Here is a 22,581-nt window from a genome sequence, read left to right as displayed (position 1 = left end):
ACTTTTCTAAAGAACCATGGTTTTGCCAGGCAGTGGTGGCACATGCCTTGTAATCCCAGCACTCAGGAGGCAGAGGCAGGTGGATTTCTGAGTTCGAGGCCAGCCTGGTCTACAGAGTGAGTTCCAGGACAGCTAGGGCTATATAGAGAAATCCTGTCTCAAAAAAACAAACAGACTAAAAAAAAAAAAAAAAAAAAAAAAAAGAACCATGGTTTTTTTGGACCCTCTTAAAATTTGTGCCTATGTCAAATGCTTATCTCCACCAGTCCCTGCTCCCTCACAGGATTCCAAACATTCCACACTCCACAGAAAGTATTATATCTGTATGTTCTGCTTCTGCTGCCTGGTTAGCGGGGTGGGGGTGGGGTTGGGGAGTTGGGGGTAGGTGGTAGTTCTTTCCTGACAACATATACACAAACATTTGCTCTGTAGGCTCAGGGAGGGCAGCATCCCAGCCACCCATGGAGTGTGTCTTCCAGCTGGCCCTAAGATAGGTATTAAGTCTCTCTTAGCTCACTTAACCATCACAAAATTATAGTCCTATAATATCATCTTTTCTTCTCCGCAGTCTTCACCAGTGGCAGCTGGGGAATAGATGCAGCTTGTCTCTTTTGCAGCTACACGTGGCCGTGGATTGAGCTCAAGGCAAAGGAAAAAGGTATTTGGCAACTTGGACTCAAGTCTATGTCCTTTGTGTGGGCTGTGTGTAAGGGCTGCAGCCGATGATGGGACTGAGTTAGACCATAAGAAAAGCACAGGTAAACGGCAGAAGGCAGCTCTTCCTGATATGAAAGTACGATGCCAGGTCTGGATTGATGTTTACAGGAGAGAGAAATAATTTTCTATATAGTTAAAAATCAGTAATCTTAAAAATTTAAAGGTTACAGACTGACTTAATTTTAATTTATCTTCATACTGATAACTACTATTTTGTAGATGGGGAAATTGATATATGGAGAAACTTAATCACTTTTAATAAGATTATATGTCCATTTGAGGGGCAAGTGAGCATCTAATTGTTTGCAACATTAGTGTTCCAGGTCCTAATCATGGGCCCTGTAATCCATGGCTCTTAGAAGAGCTCCAACTCCAAGTACAGAGCATGGAGTCCTATATTTCAGACGTGCATCACTGTCTTTCTCCATCCAGAGCACTAGATTCTTCTGTGCCAACAATCGTATCAGGAGCTGTTTTGTGGTAGGGATGCCTTCTCAGTTCCTGTCCACGCTTGCTCTGCCTTCTGACTGCCTGTGACAGCAGCTCTAGTGATCCTTGAGGGTCATCCATCATCATTCCCCATTACTTTTGTTCTTAACAATGAACAGCCTCAGTAAGAGCCGCAGAGGTCTGCTTCTCTTGGACGTTCATTCAGAAGCTCCAATGCCTGAAGACAGTCTCATGGAAACCCAGCCGGAGCCCAGGACCACAGGGCAGCCCTGTGGAATTCTGACATCATGCTGTTCTGCATTGTTTAAGTGACTCAGCGTGTTGCTATGTTTATCCCCTCCAGTCAGGCCAATGCTAAAGGAAGTTTATTGCTCTGCATTTTCCGCCACTGGTGCCTGAAGCATTCACTGAATGAGTCTCAGGCTCATAGCTTGTTCCCCTCCGGATCTACTCATCTACTCCTCCCATACCACTGACCAGTGTCTCAGCATTAATGCATCTGATGGCACCAAGCCTTAGTGGCTTGAGGGAAAACAGTCACCAAGCAGAGATTGGAATCACATTTTTTTTAATTCATATTTTTACTTTTCTGCAACTTATTTTCTCTCAGCTTTGTGATCCAGCAGGCCACAGTAGACTGGACTGAATCTTTGATGCCTTCATATTTTTTTCCTAGACTTTTGAAAGATTGATAAGCTTGTTCCAACGGGTCAGCATGCTTGATGATGTTAATCTACCAGGTCTAAAAATGGACGCATTGCATAAGCCCACAGGATGGGAATTAATCCGTTTGCCCATTCTGAAGTGTAGGCTATGTTTCTGGCCCCTTTGTGAAGAATAATCATTGTTATTTTAGGAAGAACCTGAGTTTATCCAGCTCTTGTTAGACATGGATAAACCTAGACCCTCACAACAAAGTGGAAGTGTGAAATCCATGATCTCTTGCAAAGTAAACATATGTTATCATCTCATGTGTCCGGTTGTGGCATTAATAAAAGCACTTTGTCTTGGCTCACACCCACGCACAGGCTTCTGATAAGACGTGGAAATGGGATTATAGATTTTTTTTTCCTGTGAGTATTAGGTTGCTTCTAAAGCTGAACAATTTGGACAGCTTTTGGGAGATAAATTCTTGGTGTACTGTGACTACTCTTTAAAGGACAACCTGTCACTTGAACTTTGCCAGTCTTCCTCCACACACGGATGACAGGTGCGGAGACAGCAGGGACAGAAGTCAGGCCAGACATGTTTGATTCACTCATCTGGTTTTTACTTATTGTCAGTAAGTTAAGACCTACATTGCTTCTTGGGATGAACAAAAGGTTATAGGTTTTCTTCGTAACATTAAGTTTTAGCTTTGCATTCCTAACTGAAATACAAACTTGTGAAACCATGCTGCCTTTCTTAGGGTTGAGGGAAACCTTGGGAAGGCATGAATAAAAGTTGGTATGCTTCTTTTGTGAGCCTAGTAGACCAGTAGATTCCATACAAAATTACCAAGATTCCTGTAGTGACCATTTTAGAATTTTTGTTTCTTTCTTAAAACACAGAAATAGTAAAAGAATACATTTTTGCTTCTCATGTGTGGCTTGTGGGGCTGCTTCAGGTTGTCCACAACAGCTGACTATGATTTGCCACATGCTCTAAAAGGAGCTTGATTTTGCCAGTGGCAGACAGTTTCTGTGATTGTGTGATGTTGGAAATTCTGGGAATTTTTCAGAGGGTGTATAAATGCTGGGACCAGAGAGGAAAGATGGGTTGTTGGTTGTTGCCTGTTGGATGATTGCTGTTGGCTGCTGTTGGTTGTGGTTTATTAAGTAATAATGCACAAAGAAGAAAGAACAAACAGAAATTAGATATCCTGATGGTAAAGATCAAACTTGCCCCAAGGAACTCAATGTCCTTAATCAGCAGGATTAGTCTAACAATAATGTCTTGTCTTGTCTTGCCTTCCCTTCCCTTCCCTTCCCTTCCCTTCCCTTCCCTTCCCTTCCCTTCCCTTCCCTTCCCTTCCCTTCCCTTCCCTTCCCTTCCCTTCCCTCCCCTCCCCTCCCCTCCCCTCCCCTTCCCTTCCCTTTTCTTTTCTCTCTTTAATTCCTTTCCCAGTGTGCATCTGAGTTCAGATGTACCAAGAAGACGTAGCACTTTGCTGCTTTAAAGGCATCAGTTTGCTGGTGGTGGGTTGTCTTAACTTGTTGGATCAGGGCAACACTCAGTATGGCAAAGCCTCCAGCTTCTGATTCAGCTTCAGCTTCTCTAGGTCTTAGCCAGGGATGTGTGCATTGCTGAGGCAAACAACAGTATCTTCTGCAGTTCCCCTGTGTCATCAAAGTCAGAAGTACCGAGAGATGGACATGAGTCCTTGTTTTTCCTCGTAGGTTTCAAATTATCCTTCATCTTTCCCACTGCCTAATCACCCTTTTTTGAGCTGTGCTGACTTCTTCACCAGCCCTCACCACAGAGAAAAATCTAATGCTGTGTTGTCTGATATAGCAGATGGACACTAGGCATGGATGCTGAAATTGAAATTAAATTAATTCATTAAAAATTTTAAATCAAATATCATTGTTCCATAGTGTGTGGGGATGCTGCCAGGCCCACCCAAACATACTAACATCTATGGATGCTCATGTTGCTTACATAAAACAATGTAATACTTGCTTATAATTCAAGAGTTGCTTTCCAGACACTTTAACCTCTAGACATTATCTACAGCAATGTAAAGAATGTGGAAGTGGTTGTTATAGTGTATTGGTTTTGGGAACTGTGATAAGAAAGAAATCTATACGTGTTCAGTATATATAAATTTTTAACAATTTATTTTCAATAATTTTATTATTGTGCAAAAAATAATATATTTTCAATCTGTAGTTAGTTGAATCTTGTGGTGTGAGATGGATGTGTTAAGAGCTAAGATGAAGAGTGTACAGTCTCAGTTCTCCAAGTCAAATTGTGCACATGATTCTAGTGCTGTGTTGTGGAATAAAGACTATTTCTATGACATTAGGAGGCTTCCTAGTCTCCATGTAATAGCCTGACTCCGTTAAGACACTTCTTACCTTGTATTACTCACACACATTCTGCTTCCCAAATGAGCCCTGTTTGGTCACCATGTTGTTGTCTTCATTTGTATTCTATACTTTATTTTGCTTTTGAGACAGAAGCTCCGGTATGCTAGGCTGAGTTTGAACTTGCTGTGCAGATCAGAATGTCCTTGAACTGTCCCTGATCCTTTCCTCAAGCTCCACAGTCCTGTGATTGCAGATCTGCCACCAAACCTGGCTAGAATTCTTTTCTATTTTTTAATGTAGGTTGGAGTTACTCTCTACTGTCCTTTTCCGTACAATTTGAATGATGCCAAGTCTCTTAGTTTTTAATCCACCTGAAAGTCTTTCAGTTTCCTCTTTACTTTTGAAAAGATGATTTCTGAAGATTGAGTTCTTGTTTGGCAGTCTCACTCTTTAAAAGCTAAGAATTAATTGTTCCACTGACTTTTGGACTCCGTGGCTTCTGAAGAACTATCAACACTTAGCCTGATCAAGGGTCCCTTGTCTATGATGAGTCCTTTCTGTTTTGTTTCTTTGTCTGTTAGTAGTGATTGCAATTTTCCAGATATGGGCCTTTGTGTTTGCCCTATCTGGTGTTCACTGAGATTCCTGCATGTGTTTATTAATGTCTTATCAATTTTAGGAAGTATTTAGCCATTATTTATCCAAATATAATTTACCATCCTTTTCTCTCTTTTCCCTGGGGTATATATTGGCTTACTAGATTACATGCCTGAAGCTCTGTGTATTTTCCTTTTTCTTTTCTCTCTCTTTTTTTTTTCTGTTCTTCAGATTGGATGATTTCAGTTGGCTTTATCTCCAGATGTTCTGACTCTTTCATCTGATAGTTTGATCTGCCACACAGGTCTATTTATAACCGTTCTTTGCAAATCATGCTTTGAAAAATCACCTGTCTTCATGATGATTAGCCAGCGCTAATTTCTATATTGATCATTGGTTGTTATTTGGTAAACTACTGTACAGCAGAGAACAGTGGGACAAAGATGAGATAAAATGTCCTGAATCTTGCTATGTGTTATGAATTGATTTTGAAGTGTCCTGCGCAAAACAAGGTGCTTGAACTCTTAGTCCCTAGGTAAAGCTGGGTGGTGGTGGAAAAGTGTGTTGTAGAGACAGACCTTGTGGATTATAGCCCAGTCCTGCTTCTGGTCCTTTGTTCTCTTCTTCCTCTCAGTCATAGTGATGACTAGATACTACAGGTTTCTACTGCCACAGGGTGAGCTTCTGAAGTCACTCCTTCATGACAGACTCCTCCACCCCTGGTATGTGATGAGCCCAGAGCCATGGGGTTCTCAGACTCAGCACCACTTGAAGTCACAGAAGAGCTAAGAACAGAGTCTGGGTCCAAGGGCTGGGTCTAGCCTGGGGCCGGGGGTGGGAGGAGGAAGGGGAGAGTCCTTGGCTTGACAGCTGGCTTGATGGCAGTTGTGGCTGGGAGCACAGAGCTAGCTGCCTTCTATGGGAGACTAGACTGCAGCTCTCTAGTCAAGGCCTTCTTCATGGCTCCCCACAGCGCATCCTAATGAAAAAAGACAGTCCATGGTTCCAAATTATTGTTATGGTGGAAAGTAGGTGTGTTAAAACCATACCCCACTTCTCAGGGTGGGCCTGAGATTAAATACCTTTTGCAGGGAGAAATGTCTGGGAAGGAAAGCTTATTGGCTCCCCCTCCAGGCCTCTACCGTACATCATTAGCATGGAGATCTCTGTCTTGAGCCTATGTGACCATAAGACAGAGGTCTCTTCTCCCATTGTCTTAGTCTGAGATGTTACAGATGCCTCATCTACATGTGAAAGGGCTTGGGACATTGCCCTTATGTGGCTGATGGCCACATATCTTTGGAGCACTGTGGCTGTGTGACAGTGGCCTGGTGCCTGGGAGCAGGTAGATTTCCCACTGTCCCTTTAGCTAAACCGAGGATCAGTCTACCTTTCACGATCCACCTTCCCACATACCTGAAGCTCAGTAACCTTTCTGAGGTAAGAGTTCCAACTGGACACGTTAATATGTGGTCAGCAAAGACTGCTAATCTAAATGTTTTAACTATTTGAATTTCATCAGGGCTGCATGTGAAATATTGAGAGAACCTGAAAGAGTATTAAAGACACTGAAATCAAGGACAGTCTTCTCTTCTAGAGACAGCCACATCACCAAAGCTGTAAACAGGTCCTATCCAGTGCTTACTCTTGTTACCAGGTGCATCCCTTCCAGAGATCAAATCATTGGAGGGGGTGGGGAGTGCCAGATGCTGTTTTCTTCCCCTTCACTCTTAGTTCCTTCTCCTCCAAGGACTTTGTTCCCCACTCTCTCCTCCAACCGACCACAGCTAGTTTCTAGAGAGCTCTCTGCACCACAGATCAGCACAAGAAACTCAGATCCATTGGAAACTATTGAAGTGGAGCAAGCACTTACAAAAGGCTCAGTTCCTATTTAAGACACTGCATGTCCATCATCCTGCTTAGGTAATTTCTTAGATATGCTTGAGAAGTGTGGTTTTCACTTTAAAAAACACAGTAAGAAAATGTTCTTTTTTTTTTTTTTTCTTCTGGAAGCTTTTGAGTTATTTCAAGTGGATCCTTATAAAGAATTTATATGAATTCAGTATTTCTGAGGCTTTTTGAGAGTGTCTAATCAAGTTCCCTTAGTAGTACATATAGGAGCGATTAGATGTACCAATTTCTGTGAAATGTCAGTTATCTTTCCTTAGACACCTTTTTAAAAAAGATATTATTGATTTATTATATATAAGTACACTATAGCTGTCTTCAGATACACCAGAAGAGGGCATCAGATCTCATTGCAGATGGTAGTGAGCCACCATGTGGTTGCTGGGATTTGAACTCAGGACCTCCAGAAGAACAGTCAGTGCTCTTAACCACTGAGCCATCTCTCCAGCCCTTCCTTGGACACCTTGGAGGTGCAAATTATTTTTTCTGTATTTGTTAGGGAATAGTGTACGGCTTACCCTGTGGTGTGGCATCTGTGGACTCTCTTTTCACAGGACATAGAGCAGGTGAACTTGAATGTTGCCTATTTTACTCCTAAAAGAGTAAACATTGAAGACCTTTTAACAGAACAGCTTGGCCTGTGGGTATATACTCTTAGCATTCGGACTGTATCTAATGTGCTTTTGTCTTCCTCCACAGCAAGAGAGAAAATATCACTTCTCTCGCTAGTCAAGAATTTTTAAGGAAAAAAAAAAAAAAAAGGACTTCAACAAAGCAGGGTTATGAAATGAAAACCGAGTTGATCTGAATAAAACCTGTTGCCTCTCTTGTCTCACTCAGGTCTCCTGTGGACATGATCCAGCAGCTGCTGCTGGGTGTGCTGTACTGCCCTCTGCTGTGTGGGCCCAGCTATGCCCCACCCTGCTACCTAGCAGGACATCTACATGAGATCCACCCTCTTTATAGAGCTTTAAGTGCATGGTGTAGGCTTATTAGCTACAGACACAGCGTTGCTCAGCTGCTCTGCACATGTGTGCATCTTACCTGCTCTATGGAGTACTAGTTGGCAGAAGCTCCTTGGGTGCCCTGCATCTCTGAGCATGACATCTGTCATCCTGCTTTTGGTTGCCATAAATTTGGTCATTAGGTAGCTCCGATGAGAATAATAATGCCGTAGTTAGCCTTCTGTAACTATCTTATTTCATTCAACAAAAATGTCCTACTGGTTCATATTCGTCTAAGAATGTGCCAATATTTCCTTCTTTTGAGGTTGAGCAATATTTCTTTTTATGCATATTAGTTTTCTTGTTACTTTGACAAACCCTGACGAAAGTAACCTAAGGAATGGATGGTTTATTTTAGCCCACAGTTTGAGGCCACAATCTACCATCACAGGCAAGGCATGGTGGCAGTGGCACACGGCAACTAGTCACATATTGTGACTTTAATCAGCATGCTGGTTAGTTTTGTTAACTGGACATAAACCGAGTAACTGAAAAAGAGAGAACCTCAACTGGGGAATTGTCTTCATCAGATTGGCTTGTGGGCATGTCTGTAGAGCATCTTCTTGATTAATTAATGCTTGATCTGTGAAAACCCAGCCCACTCCTGGGCAGGTGGTTATGTGTTGAAAAGATAACAAACTGAGCAATCCCTGGGTAGCAAGCCAGTGAGTAGCGTTCTTCCACAGTTTCTGCTTCAGTTCCTGCTTCCAGATTCCTGCCTTGAGCTCCTGCCTTGGCTTCCTTTCTCACTGAACTGTAAGATGGAAATCTAAGCCAAGAAAACTTTTTTTGTTGTTCTGTTTTGTTTACCCAAGTTGGCTCAGGATTTTATCACAGCAATGGAAACCAAACTAATACAGGGAGGATGGAGATAGCTCCCAGTGAATGCTCAGCTCCCTTTCCCATTTTTATACAGTCTGGAGCTGCATGGAATGGTATTGTTTACAGTTAGGCTGGATCTTTCCATCTTAATTAATCTAAAAAATTCCTCCAGGGCCTTCTCAGAACTGATGTAGTGAGCCTTGGTCCTTTCAAGTTGATACTCAATGTTAATAATCAATGTGTATATGTAACACTTTTTCTTTTTGACTAATTCATTAATTTACAGAAATATAGTTTGTTCCCACATTTTGGTTATTGTGAATAAATACCACTGTAATGAACTCATATATCTTTTCTTATATATCTTAACTTCTTATTGATTCTTTGTGAATTTCACATCATGCATCCCAGTCCCACTCATCTCCCTGTCCCTTCATACCTGCCTTCTGCCCTTGCAGAAAGAAAGAAAAGAAGAGAGAAAAATAGAAAAGAGAAGAAAAAGCCCAGCATGGCATTATGAAACAAGGAACCTTCAAAGATGACGTTGAGTTCATTTTCTGTGGACCATCTACTTCTGGGCATATGGTTTACACTTACCAATAGTTAGGTTTCCCAGTGAGGATCCCATGAAGAAAACTAATTATCATTTGCAAGTGCCTATCAATTGGAGGTTGCTTCTGGGTTAGGGATGGGGACATATGTCCACTTCTCCTTTTAGCTGTAGGACTCCACTTGGTGCAGACCGGTGCAGTCCCAGTGCATGCTGTCTCAGTCTCTGTGAGTTCATATGTGTATCAGTCCTGTTGATTAGGGGACCTTGTTTTCTAGGTGTCCTCCATTAACTCTGGCTCTTACATTCTCTCTGCCTCCTCTTTTGCAGGGCTCCCTGAGCTTTGGGAAGAAGGACTTGATGGTATATCCTGTTAGAAGTTGATGTTCTGAGATCTCTCACTCTCTATATAGTCTGACTACAGTTTTTTGTATTTTTCCTATCTGCTACAGTAGGAAGTTTCTTTGATGACGGCTGAGCAAGGCCCTGGTCTATGATTATAGAAGAATGTCACTGGAAGTCCTTGTCCTGCTACTTTCCTTTGGTAGAACATAAGTATTTGATTTGACCCTGTTGCGCGCACTCAACAGGCCAGGAAGAACGACGCTGCTACAGGATCCTTCTGCACACATTTATTCAGTCCTGTTTCTTCTTTCTCCATATATCTCCCTTGTTTATATATCTCCCTTGTTTTTATATCTCCCTTGTTTTTATATCTCCCTTGTTTATATATCTCCCTTGTTTTTATATCTCCCCCGAACCCTGGGCCTCTCACTCTTTTATACTCTCAGTTCCCATCCACGCACAGCAGGCCACACCACCTCACCAGGCACACAGCTTCAGCTAATCAGGGCAGCAGGGGCAAATCTCCACCAAATTGGATTCACCTGTATCCTGGTACACCTGCCCAGCACTCAAGATGTTTGTGTCTTATATGAGGAAGTCAGGTGCAAGTCATATGACTTAGCTGCAGTCCCTGGCGCCTTTGGGACTGCCGCCACACCCGCTCCCCACAATTCCCCCTTTTTTCTTTTTTGGCAGAGAGAATGTCTGTAGATAGCCCCCCGCAGCCATGCCCCTTACCCGTCCTTGGGTGACAAACAGCATTGGTTTGATCCCTGTCTTAGGTTGGTGACATGCCCAGGGAGTCTTATCACTGACTACCTCTCTATCATGCCAAGCCACACCTGGGGAGATTGTGTTTTGCTTGTGGCAGGTGCATCAAAAGGCCAGGATGTTGATTAATCTATGGTCAAATCTTAATTGCTGCAAGCAAGCCTCATGGGTGAAGGTAGAGGTCTGATCCCCAGTGTGCAAGCATAGGGGCCCTACACAAAACCATCCCTTAGGCTCATCACCCAGAGAGGTCTTGGCCAGCTCCCGTGTCGTTTTTCCTGGGGGAAGGGAACTAGGACACTGAACCTTCATGCAATCAGACGTGCCTTCCACAGGATGCCAACAGCAAGCTATCCTCTGTGCAGTGCTTAGCCTCGCAACCCATGGCATAAAGCAGCATTATTTCTTTTAGAGCGGCAAACCGAATCTGAGGAGATTGTCCCGCCTCCACTGCAGCAAAAGCCTACGCTACCATGGCGAAAGTGCGGGCCGCACACTCTGCACCTAACACATGTGCCAAACACAAAAAACACACACACTATAACAAGCATACATCCCAGGGCTCTCATCCCCGCTCATCTTCCCTGAAGCAAGGGATAGATAGCCAGAGGGGCTATATCTTTAAGGGGAATTCAGGGATCAAAAAGTGTGGAAAGAATATCATGTCGAGCTGGTATCGGCTTCTGGAATACCGAAAGGATCTCTCATCTCGGCTCCATCCTTTGTGCTTGTGGGATCATCCACCACATCCACAGGGGCAACTGGATCAGGAGCCTCATTCTTGCAGCGTCTCACCAATCTCTCCGGCACCCAAAGAGGTTCCGTCTGGTCCTGTGGGAACACACAAACAGACCCTCTCGCCCACATCAACACCTGATCCGGTCGATCCCCAGTGGAGATGGACACAATACCTCGTGGTGATGAGACCACAACCTCAATCACCTGTGTGTCCATCTGGGGAGTCAATATGAGAGTCAAGTTTTCACTAACTTCCCTCTGTTAGGCAATGATTTCCACGCCCTTATAGGAATCTGATTCACCTGCTCAAACACCTGCAGTGGATATCCTGTTTGTTGTTGTGCAAATCTACCTTGATCAAGCAGCATATTTCTATCCCATGCAAATTCAGCTTGATCAGTGAAAATAGGACATCCCAGCAAGGAGAATCTATCCTCTTTCCAGACCTCCGGACAGAAGGTCTGCCCATAGATGGCTGCCGAGGAGGCATAGGGAGGGGGAGCAGAAGCTAATTCACCTCCTCCTCCGCCTCGACTCTGTTGTCCTGTCCTTTCTGTCCACCTGATAACACTGTGTCTCCTTTCTTTTTCCTTTTTCTTTTTAAGCCCTTTTCCTCTTCTGACATACTTTCTTGTTGCTCTATAAGGATTTTCTGACCTGTCTTGACTGCCTCTACACACAGTTTCAAACAGTAACAGAGTCCATATATCAGAACAAACAAGACCAAAACTATCAGACCTACCCACAAAGGGTCAACGGGAGAAAAAAGCATAACTACACAGCGAGGATCTATTGATCACTACACTGAGGTTATCATAGTTCCTTAATCTGTCCTGAAACCCATGAACCTTATCTTGTCCCAAAGCCAGGAACCTATCTTTACCTTGTGCCTGCTTCCTGGCAACTTTATACTTGCCTCTATTTTATCCGAGGTCCTTCCCAAACTCCTGGGTTACTTTGTGCCTACTTCCTGGCAACTTTATGCTCACCTCTATTTTATCCGAGGTCCTTCCCAAACTCCTGGGGTCGCAAATTTCACTCACCGTGAACTTACCCTGCCGGCAACCACTGACTGCTGAAAGTTCTGAACTCGGTGGGGGAGTCGGTTCCCCGTACGGGACACCAATTGTCGCATCTGCTCTCGACCAGCAAGAATGACACGACCACCAGTCCTTCTAACAGCAGTTTATTCAGTCTTCATCTTTCTTCTTTCTCTTCATCAGTACCGTTCCCCAGCTGAAGAGTTCTGAATCCACGCCGGATCCTTCTCAACAGTCTGTTTTACAGGAACCTTTATTAACTGCTCCTTTGCCGTGATGCAGTTCTGAATCCTCCCTGTAGCAGGGGGTCTTCGCTCATGCCTGAAGACGTTTCTTGTCCCAGGTTTTCTCGTCCCGGGATTTCTCGTCCCGGGTCTTCTCGTCCCGTCCCGGGTCTCAGCACCACTTGTTGCGCGCACTCAACAGGCCAGGAAGAACGACGCTGCTACAGGATCCTTCTGCACACATTTATTCAGTCCTGTTTCTTCTTTCTCCATATATCTCCCTTGTTTATATATCTCCCTTGTTTTTATATCTCCCTTGTTTTTATATCTCCCTTGTTTATATATCTCCCTTGTTTTTATATCTCCCCCGAACCCTGGGCCTCTCACTCTTTTATACTCTCAGTTCCCATCCACGCACAGCAGGCCACACCACCTCACCAGGCACACAGCTTCAGCTAATCAGGGCAGCAGGGGCAAATCTCCACCAAATTGGATTCACCTGTATCCTGGTACACCTGCCCAGCACTCAAGATGTTTGTGTCTTATATGAGGAAGTCAGGTGCAAGTCATATGACTTAGCTGCAGTCCCTGGCGCCTTTGGGACTGCCGCCACACCCGCTCCCCACATGACCCAAGGTTCCTGGGCTATCTATCCTGGGCTTCATCAGCCAAGCAGTGATGAGGATGGATTTCCTCTCACGGAGTAGTCCTTAATCAGATATTGGTTGGTCACTCCCACAAGCTTGTATGCTCTAGCATATCTGACAGGCAGGACAGAATTGTAGATTGAAGGGTTTGTGGCTAGGTTGGTGTTTATGTCTCTCCTTTGGTAGTGTGCAGAGTCCTTTATGGTACCAAGAACACTAGCCTGTAGAAAGGAAAGCTCTAGCTGGGCACCAGTTCTAGTTCTCCCTGGTCAATGAGTTCTGTAGGTGTTGTGCTCAGCAATAGGGATTTACTGTCGGGTAGTGGAGAGTGTCCATCCTATCATGTCAACAACAGCCTGGGTTGTTTGGGGGTTCCCATGAAACCCCTTTGGTCAAACACTCAATTACATGTAACCAAATTTGGGCACAGGAAGCTTCACTGAGTGACAAAAGACATCCAGTTAGGGTTCTGCTTTCCTATTATTTGGCAATTTTATTTAGATCACCTTCATAGATGTCTATATTTAAGAAGACTTTAGTTATTAGGTTTCCTTAAGTTCACATGACCCTCAATTTTAGCTTTTTCTCCTCATATTCCCTCCCTTACCCTTATCATCTTCCCCCACCCTGCTTGATTCTCTCATTCCAGTCCCTGCCCTGTTGCTCATCCATAGCTATCTACTCTATTTCCCTTTCCTAAGGCTATCTGATGGCTCCCACCCCTGTCACTAACTTGATAACTAACATCTGTGGTTCTAGGGATTGTGTCTTGCTTATAATTGACTTACCAGCTAATAAACATAGAAGCAATCGCAAAGCATATTTAATGTCAATATGGGTCTGAGCTACCCGATTCAGGATGATTTTTTTTTTTTTTTAGTTCCTTACATTCACCTGAGAATTTTATGATTTCATTTTTGAAGAGCTGATTAATGTTCCATTGTATAAATGTTGCTTTTTGTCAGAGGCCTTTTATTTTTCAAACAAGATAATCACTTGACTTTTTACCTTGATTTTGTTTCTATGGGGATCTGTTTATCAGTTTACATATGTTGAACCATTGCTGAGTTTCTGGGATGAAGTTGACTTGATCACGGTGCATTATCTTTTTGATAATGTTTGGATTCAGTTTGCAAGTATTTTGTTAAGATTTTTCGCTTCTATGTTCATAAGGGAAATTGGTCTGTTGTGTCTTTATGTGGTTCTGGTATCAGAGTAACTGTAGCCTCATAAATCGAAATGGAGAGTGTTCCTCAGTTTCTACTTTGTGAGATTGTGGAGAGCTTTGGGGGCCACTGAGCAGGAATCTGACATTGGGCAAGGACAAGGAAATGGGCTTCAGGCAGGAATCTGATATTTGGCCGTGACGAGGAAGTAAGCATAGGCAGAAATCTAATTTTAGTCTAGAACAGGGAAGTAAGTTAGGGCAGGAATCTTAATTTTAGGGTGGAACAAAAGAAGTAGGCTTCAGGCAAGAATCTGATTTTGGGCTTGGACAAGGAAGTAGACTCACATATTTTGGTCATCCTGATAAACCCTTAGAAACATCGATCACAGGAGTGATCACAGGAATTTCCTTATTGCCTTGTTTGTTCCTTTACTATTTGTGTTTATTGCCCTTATTACTTGCATGGAATTAAAATGGTATAAGTGCAGACTGGGAAAAAAATAAACCTGCCTCAGCCTCAGAACTGGCTGTGGTCATGCTACAATGTTGATTCTAATTGTCCTTTTTTCTTTTCAATCCTTGCTGGAGATCCTATTGAGTGACTGAGCAGGCTTGGTCAGTGGAATAATTTGAGAAGTATTGGCATTAGCTCGCTGGTAAAATTTTGTACTAACACCATCTGGTCCTGAACTCCTTTTGGTAGGAAGACTTTTAATTAATGCCTCTATTTCGCTAGAAGTAAAGGTCTGTTTACATTGCTTATCTGATCTTGGTATAGGTCTGTTTACATTGCATATCTGATCTTGATTAACTTTGGTAGGTGAAATTTATTGAGAAAACTCTGCATTCTTCTTAGAATTTCCAATTTGGTAAAGTACAGGTTTTTAAACTACATCCTTATATTCTCTAAGTTTTCTCAATATCTGTCACTATGTTCCCCTCTTTAATCTATAATTTTAGTAACTTGCATCTTCTTTCTCTGCCTTTCAGTTAATTTGGTTAAGGATTTGTCAATCTTATTGATTTTTCTCAGAGAACCAAATCTTTGTTTCATTGACTTTTTGTGAGTTTCCCCCTTTGTTTCTACTTTCAAGACCTGAGCTTGATCATTTCTTTCCCTCTACTCCTTTTTGGTGTGGTGTCATTTCTTCTCGATGTTCTAGACTTTTCAGGTCTGCTCTTAAGTGACTAGCATGAGTTCTCTACAGTTTGTTTTGTTTTTTAAGTAGGCACTTAGTGCTATGAATGTCTCTCTTAGAACTGCCTTCAATGTGTCCTATAAGTTCGGGTATGCTGTTTTCATTTTCATTCAATTCTAGAAAATCTTTGATTTGTTTACTAATTTCTCTCTAGATGTATTTTTCATTCAGTAATGAGATGTTCGGTTTCCATGAAATTGTAAGCTTTCTGTTGTGGTATATACCCAGCTTTAATCTGTGCTGATCAGAGAGTTAGCAGGATATTATTTTAGTTTTCTGATATCTGAGACTTTGCTTTGTTCTTTGTATTAAAAATAAGTATATACTGTTGTAAATATCTGTTAGGTCCATTAAGTTTATGATATTAGTCATCTCCAGAATTTCTCTGTTTAGTTTAGATAACCTGTTTGTTAGTGAGAGTAGGGTATTGGCAATCACCCTCTACCATAGTGTGAGGGTCAATATATAATTTTAACTCTAGTAGTGTCTTTTATAAACTTGGATGCCCTTGGTTTGGTATACAAATGTTAAGAATTGTAATATTTTCTTGGCATATTTTTTCCTTTGATGAGTATATAGTGCCTGTACCGGCTGGTTTTGCACGTCAACTTTACACAGGCTGGAGTTATCACTGAGAAAGGAGCTTCAGTTGGGAAAATGCCTCCATGAGATCCAGCTGTAAGGAATTTTCTCAATTAGTGATCAAGGGGGAAATGCCCCTTGTGGGTGGGACATCTCTGGGCTGGTAGTCTTGGGTTCTATAAGAGAGCAGGCTGAGCAAGCCAGGAGAAGCAAGCCAGTAAGGAACATTCCTCCATGGCCTCTGCATCAGCTCCTGCTTTCTGACCTGCTTGAGTTCCAGTCCTGACTTCCTTTGGTGATGAACAGCAGTATGGAAGTGTAAGCCGAATAAACCCTTTCCTCCCCAACTGCTTCTTGGTCATGGTGTTTGTGCAGGAATAGAAACCCTGACTAAGACAATGCCCTTCCCATTTCTTCTGATTAGTTTTGGCTTGAAGTTTATTTTGTCAGATACTAAAATAGCTACACTAGCTTGTTTCTTAGGTCCATTCACTTGGAGTGTCTGTTTTCATCCTTTTACCCTGGGCTGATGTCTATTCTTCATGTTTAGTTATGTTTCTTAGATGCTGCAGAAGGATCTATCCTGTTTTCAAGTTCAATCTGTTCCTGTCTTTTTATTGGGGAATTGAAACCATAGCCTTTGAGAGTTATCAATGAGCACCGTTTGTTTGTTCCTGTTACTTTGCTGTGGTAGTGTGGGATGTCTTCCCCCTTTTGTCTTGGGAGGTCAGAGATTATTTCCTATGTTTTCTTGGATGCAATTAACCTCTTCAGTCTGGATTTTCTTCTAGTCCCTTCTGTAGAGCTGGATTTGTAGATAGATACTGCTTAGAATCCATTTTATCATGGAATATGTTCCTTGCTCCATCTTTTGTGACTGAGAGTTTTACTGGGTATGATAGTCTGAATTGGTATCTATGGTCTCTTAGAGTTTGTGAAACATCTGTCTAGGCCTTCTGTCATTAAGTTCTCCATTGAGAAGTCGGGTGTTATTCTAATAGGTCTGCCTTTATTTGTTACTTGCTCTTTTCTCCTCGAAACTTTCAATATTCTTTCTTTGTTCTGTATTTTTGGTATTTTTATTATTCTGTGTTGAGCAGAAGTTCTTTTCTGGTCCAATCGATTTGGTGTTCTTTATACTTCTTGTCTCTTGATAAGCACCTCCTTCTTTAGGTTAAAATTTTTCTTCTGTTATTTTACTGAAAATACTGTCTTTGCCTTTGAGCTGGGTTTCTTCTCCTTCCTTTTCCCCTGTTATTCATTGATTTAGCATTTTCCTGGTCTCCCAGATTTCCTGTGTGGTTTTGCCTAGGGTTTCTTAGGTTCAACTTTTTGACCAGGTATCCATTTTTCTTCTGTGTTATCTTCAATGCTTGAGTTTCTCTCCCATTTCTTGTATTCTGCTGACGAGGCTTCCCTCTGAGGTTCTTGTTTGAGTTCCTAAATTTTTCACGTCCAGATTTCACTCAGTTTGGGTTTTCTTTATTGATTCTATTTCCACTTTCAGGTCTTACACTGTTTTGTTCATTTCCTTCCATTGATTGTTTTTATTTTCATAGATTTCTTTATGGGACCTATTCATTTCCTCTTTAACATGTCTATTATATTCAGCTTTTAAAAGATTTATTTATTTATTTATTTATTTATTTATTTATTTATGTGAGTACACTGTAGCTGTACAGATGGTTGTGAGCCTTCATGTGGTTGTTGGGAATTGAATATTTTTAAAGACATCTGCTCACTCTGGTCAACTCTGCTTGCTCAGTCTCTGACTGCTCTGGCCCAAAGATTTGTTTATTATTATACATAAGTACATTGTAGCTGTCTTCAGACATGCCAGAAGAGGGTGTCAGGTCTCATTATGGGTGGTTGTGAACCACCATGTGGTTTCTGGGATTTGAACTCAGGACCTTTGGAAGAGCAGTCAGTTCTCTTACCCGCTGAGCCATCTCACCAGCCTTTCTATCACATTTATAAAAATCTATGTTAAGGTCCTTGTCTTGTGCTCTGCTATGTTGCAATTCTCAGGACCACGTAGTGCTGCTTGTGGGTTCTACTGGAGACATGTTTTTCTGGCTGGTATCGATTTTGTTTCTATGCTGGCATCTAGGCACCTGGGTTTGGGATGATTGTCATTCTAGGTACTTATCTTTCCTTTGTTGGATGGGTGTCTTGTTCCTTGGTTTCTGTTGGCCTCTCTGGTTCTTAAGATGGTATGGTGGCTGTTTGTTGCTTGGTAAGGAATTCTTCTGGGTTCCTTCCAGATGTGGCCATTGGGGGTTCCAAGTAGAAAATGTTTATAGGTATTAGAGGCAAACACTTAGAAATGGGGATGGGCTAGAAGAGGGAGGGTTGAGGGTGTCCATTGCGGGGGGCAGGGGAGGGGGCACACAGATTGTTCCACCAGGATTTGTTTAGTTCTCTGGAGGCCAGAGTCACAACAGGCAGCCCACTATAGATCTGGCGATGAAACTGGGGAATTGGATCTGAAGCTCGCCTACCTGCTTTGATGCTCTACTTGTTTCTCTGACAACCTTGCCTGCCAGGTTCCCAGGGAATGCCTGCTGGAGTTGGGGTCTGCAACAGCTGGATACGTGTGGAGGAGAAAACTTGTGTGATCCAAGGGAGATGGAGGCAGGAAAGGAGGAGAGTCAGCAGGTGATCTGCTACAGAGCTGAGAGTGAGTGACATTGGGGGATTGGATGTGAAGGAAAAGAGGTGTAGTTTGAGATCTGTAGTTGCCCTATCTGCTTTCCTGGCTGGTATGGAGTGCTGTTTCTGTTTTGTTTTGTTTTGTTTTTTCCATACTGGTCTTCACATTGTTACACTGTAGCCTAGGCTGGCCTGGAAATCATTATGTAACCCAGGCTCAGTTGAACTTATAAGAACCCTGCTTCATTCTGTTCTGTGATTACAGGTATGTGTCACCATGTCAGGCTCAGCATTCCTATGTGATAACAAGTAGAATTTTGTTACTAAGGTTTATGCCAAATGAGGCAGAAGCATGGCGGCTTTTAAAACTGGCTTCTCAAAATCAAAATTTAAACAACTTTGATGAACCCAGGTGTTGAGGGCTGAGTTGTGTGCTCTCTCCGCCTTTACATTTTAAACACCCATTCCCTTGCTGCTTCAGAATGTGACTGTATCCAGAGAAGACCTTTAAAGGGATTGTTATGGTACAAGAAGTTCTCAAACAATACAATGGGGGAGGAGAGGAGCAGCAAGAACTCAGACACTGAAGGTTTTGTTGTTATTGTTGTTTTGTTTTTATGATTTTTGTGAGACAGGAGAACTGGAATAGTCAGAACTACTCCATAAAGTACGATATACCAGGGTACATTCTCCTTTTTTGTTATGTTTTCGTTACTGCAACTAAATAATTAGCAAAAGCAATGAGAGAGTATTTATAAGTAAGGCATCTGCCCATAGGAGAGAATATGACAAAAGAATTTCTTTTTTTTTTTTTCTTTTTCTTTTTTTTTTTTTTTTTTTTTTTTTTTTTTTTTTGGTTTATCGAGACAGGGTTTCTCTGTATAGCCCTGGCTATCCTGGAACTCACTTTGTAGACCAAGCTGGCCTTGAACTCAGAAATCCACCTGACTCTGCCTCCCAAGTGCTGGGATTAAAGGCGTGCACCACCACCACCCAGCAAAAGAATTACTTCATGGTGGACTGAGGCAATGCTGGCGCATAGTTGGCTTTCTGCTTTGTCCCTACTTTATTCTGTCTAGGACCCCAGCCCTTGCAATGATGTCCCCCACATTTAGGCCTTCCTTCCTCAGTGTATCTACCCTGCAAACATACACAATACTGTATCTCAGCAGTTTCCTAGGTGATTAAAATCCAGTCAAGTTTATAATAGAGCTTCACCATCACACGGCACAGTGTGTGTAGAAAGAAAGCATCCATTAGTATAAAAATTCACCTCTCCTTTTTATCAAACATCTCTTAAGCACCTCCTGTCTGCCAGACACAAAATTAATCCCTTGAGTTCAATTGCAACGACAGAGGTATTAGCAAACTGTGGAGTTTAGAGAATCTGGGACCAAAACAAAGAAGTTTGCTCAGCTACACACTAAACGATAATGGCATGATCAAGAGTCCATGTTACTCTTCCCTTATTGAATATAAGGCATAGCTACAACACGCATGTACTAATTAGTATTCTCAACAAGTACTAACTCCCCACCCCCACCCCCGTGGGCACTTTGAAGTTCAGGTCATTTGTCCTTCTGTCTGTCCTTCTGGTAGGAGACTTGACTTTGTAAAGCAGTAAAACTTCATTTTCTATGTAGAGCCTGGAACAGAGTAGAGGTCACATGAATACCAGACAGGGAGAACAGCAATGGCTTGTACTGTAAGATCAAGAATTGACAAATGGGACCTAATGAAACTCCAAAGTTTCTGCAAGGCAAAAGACACCGTCAATAAGACAAAAAGACCACCAACAGATTGGGAAAGGATCTTTACCTATCCTAAATCAGATAGCGGACTAATATCCAACATATATAAAGAACTCAAGAAGGTGGACTTCAGAAAATCAAATAACCCCATTAAAAAATGGGGCTCAGAACTGAACAAAGAATTCTCAACTGAGGAATACCGAATGGCAGAGAAGCACCTGAAAAAATGTTCAACATCCTTATTCATCAGGGAAATGCAAATCAAAACAACCCTGAGATTCCACCTCACACCAGTCAGAATGGCTAAGATAAAAAATTCAGGTGACAGCAGATGCTGGCATGGATGTGGAGAAAGAGGAACACTCCTCCATTGTTGGTGGGATTGCAGGCTTGTACAACCACTCTGGAAATCAGTCTGTCAGTTCCTCAGAAAATTGGACATAGTACTACCGGAGGATCCAGCAATACCTCTCCTGGGCATATATCCAGAAGATGCCCCAACGGGTAAGAAGGACATATGCTCCATTATGTTCATAGCAGCCTTATTTATAATAGCCAGAAGCTGGAAAGAACCCAGATGCCCCTCAACAGAGGAATGGATACAGAAAATGTGGTACATCTACACAATGGAGTACTACTCAGCTATTAAAAAGAATGAATTTATGAAATTCCTAGCCAAATGGATGGACCTGGAGGGCATCATCCTGAGTGAGGTAACACATTCACAAAAGAACTCACACAATATGTACTCACTGATAAGTGGATATTAGCCCCAAACCTAGGATACCCAAGATATAAGATACAATTTGCTAAACACATGAAACTCAAGAAGAATGAAGACTGAAGTGTGGACACTATGCCCCTCCTTAGAATTGGGAACAAAACACCCATGGAAGGAGTTACAGAGACAAAGTTTGGAGCTGAGATGAAAGGATGGACCATGTAGAGACTGCCATATCCAGGGATCCACCCCATAATCAGCATCCAAACGTTGACACCATTGCATACACTAGCAAGATTTTATTGAAAGGACCCAGATGTAGCTGTCTCTTGTGAGACTATGCCGGAGCCTAGCAAACACAGAAGTGGATGCTCACAGTCAGCTAATGGATGGATCACAGGGCTCCCAATGGAGGAGCTAGAGAAAGTAGCCAAGGAGCTAAAGGGATCTGCAACCCTATAGGTGGAACAACAACATTATGAACTAACCAGTACCCCGGAGCTCTTGACTCTAGCTGCATATGTATCAAAAGATGGCCTAGTCGGCCATCACTGGAAAGAGAGGCCCATTGGACTTGCAAACTTTATATGCCCCAGTACAGGGGAACGCCAGGGCCAAAAAGGGGGAGTGGGTGGGTAGGGGAGTGGGGGTGGGTGGGTATGTGGGACTTTTGGTATAGCATTGGAAATGTAAATGAGCTAAATACCTAATAAAAAATGAAAAAAAAAAAAAAGAGTGGTTTCCTCCAGTTTAAACTTCAACTAGATTTTTAATGAAAATTTCCTTTAACTCAGTCCTTTTCTCATACGCATCTAAGCACTTAGGATTCTTGTAGAGGCAGAAGCTGGACTGGCGTTCAGATCCATACCCAGCATTCCTGCTGTATCCACCCCTCTCTAGCCCGTAGAAAGTGAGTAGCATTTATTTACTTTTCTGCCCTGCACTCTACATTTTTCTCTATCTTGGGCACCTAGACACCGGGAACTGCTCAGTCATCTCAGAATGCATACAGGCACACTGAAATACATAAAATAAAACCAACAGGCTGAGACAACAACGGAGAGGGAAGAGCAGGCTTTGTTAGTCATGGCTACTGTCTAGGGGTGGGTCAAGTCACATGGGATTGACACCCCCCCCCCCATCTCCATCACTTCCTTGTTTGAGATGATAGCAAACATATCGTCTCTCTGGATCCTTGTGATTTTGTCTGTCATGTGGGGAATCATGAACAAAGCATTGCTCTTAGTGCCTGAGGAGCACATGCGTGTAAAGGACTGGACACATGCTCTTCTCTAGTGTCAAACAAAGGCAGATGCTCAGAAAAGAGTGGACATTGTTATGTTGGCTAGCAGAAAGGAAAAGGAGGAGAATGGGTGCTTATTAGGCCCTCCTTTGCCCCTGGCCCTTGTCTCCCTGCCTGCATCTTACAGAACCAACACTTTTGCCTGGCCCAAAACTCAATGCATTTTTACTCTGAATCTTACCCCCTTTTTTTTCTTATTGCCATAGTTCAAATGTTTACTCTACTGCCTCCCACTCCCATTAAGCATATTTGATAACAAAATGGCCCTGGCCTGATTTGAAAGCCCAAGCTACTCATTTATCATGAAATTTACAAAGCTTGTAGGCTGGTCTCATTCCATCAGGAGTCCGGATTCCACTCTACATCCTGTGGCATGGGTGG

The 22,581-nt window shown here is 42.6% G+C and overlaps 1 long non-coding RNA gene across 1 annotated transcript; it reads left to right on the top strand.

Annotated features, from left to right (window-relative positions):
• Positions 1-432: 432 nt before the first annotated feature.
• On the top strand, positions 433-18,541 carry Gm40509. The gene is made up of 3 exons (XR_870587.1): positions 433-494; positions 569-658; positions 18,320-18,541. It is a non-coding gene; the product is annotated as a predicted gene, 40509 (long non-coding RNA).
• The last annotated feature ends 4,040 nt before the right edge of the window (positions 18,542-22,581 follow it).

Source organism: Mus musculus, chromosome 9 (genome assembly GCF_000001635.26).
Source record: "Mus musculus strain C57BL/6J chromosome 9, GRCm38.p6 C57BL/6J".
NCBI classification, from domain to species: Eukaryota; Metazoa; Chordata; class Mammalia; order Rodentia; family Muridae; genus Mus; species Mus musculus.
This window is presented reverse-complemented; position numbering and strand designations above follow the sequence as displayed.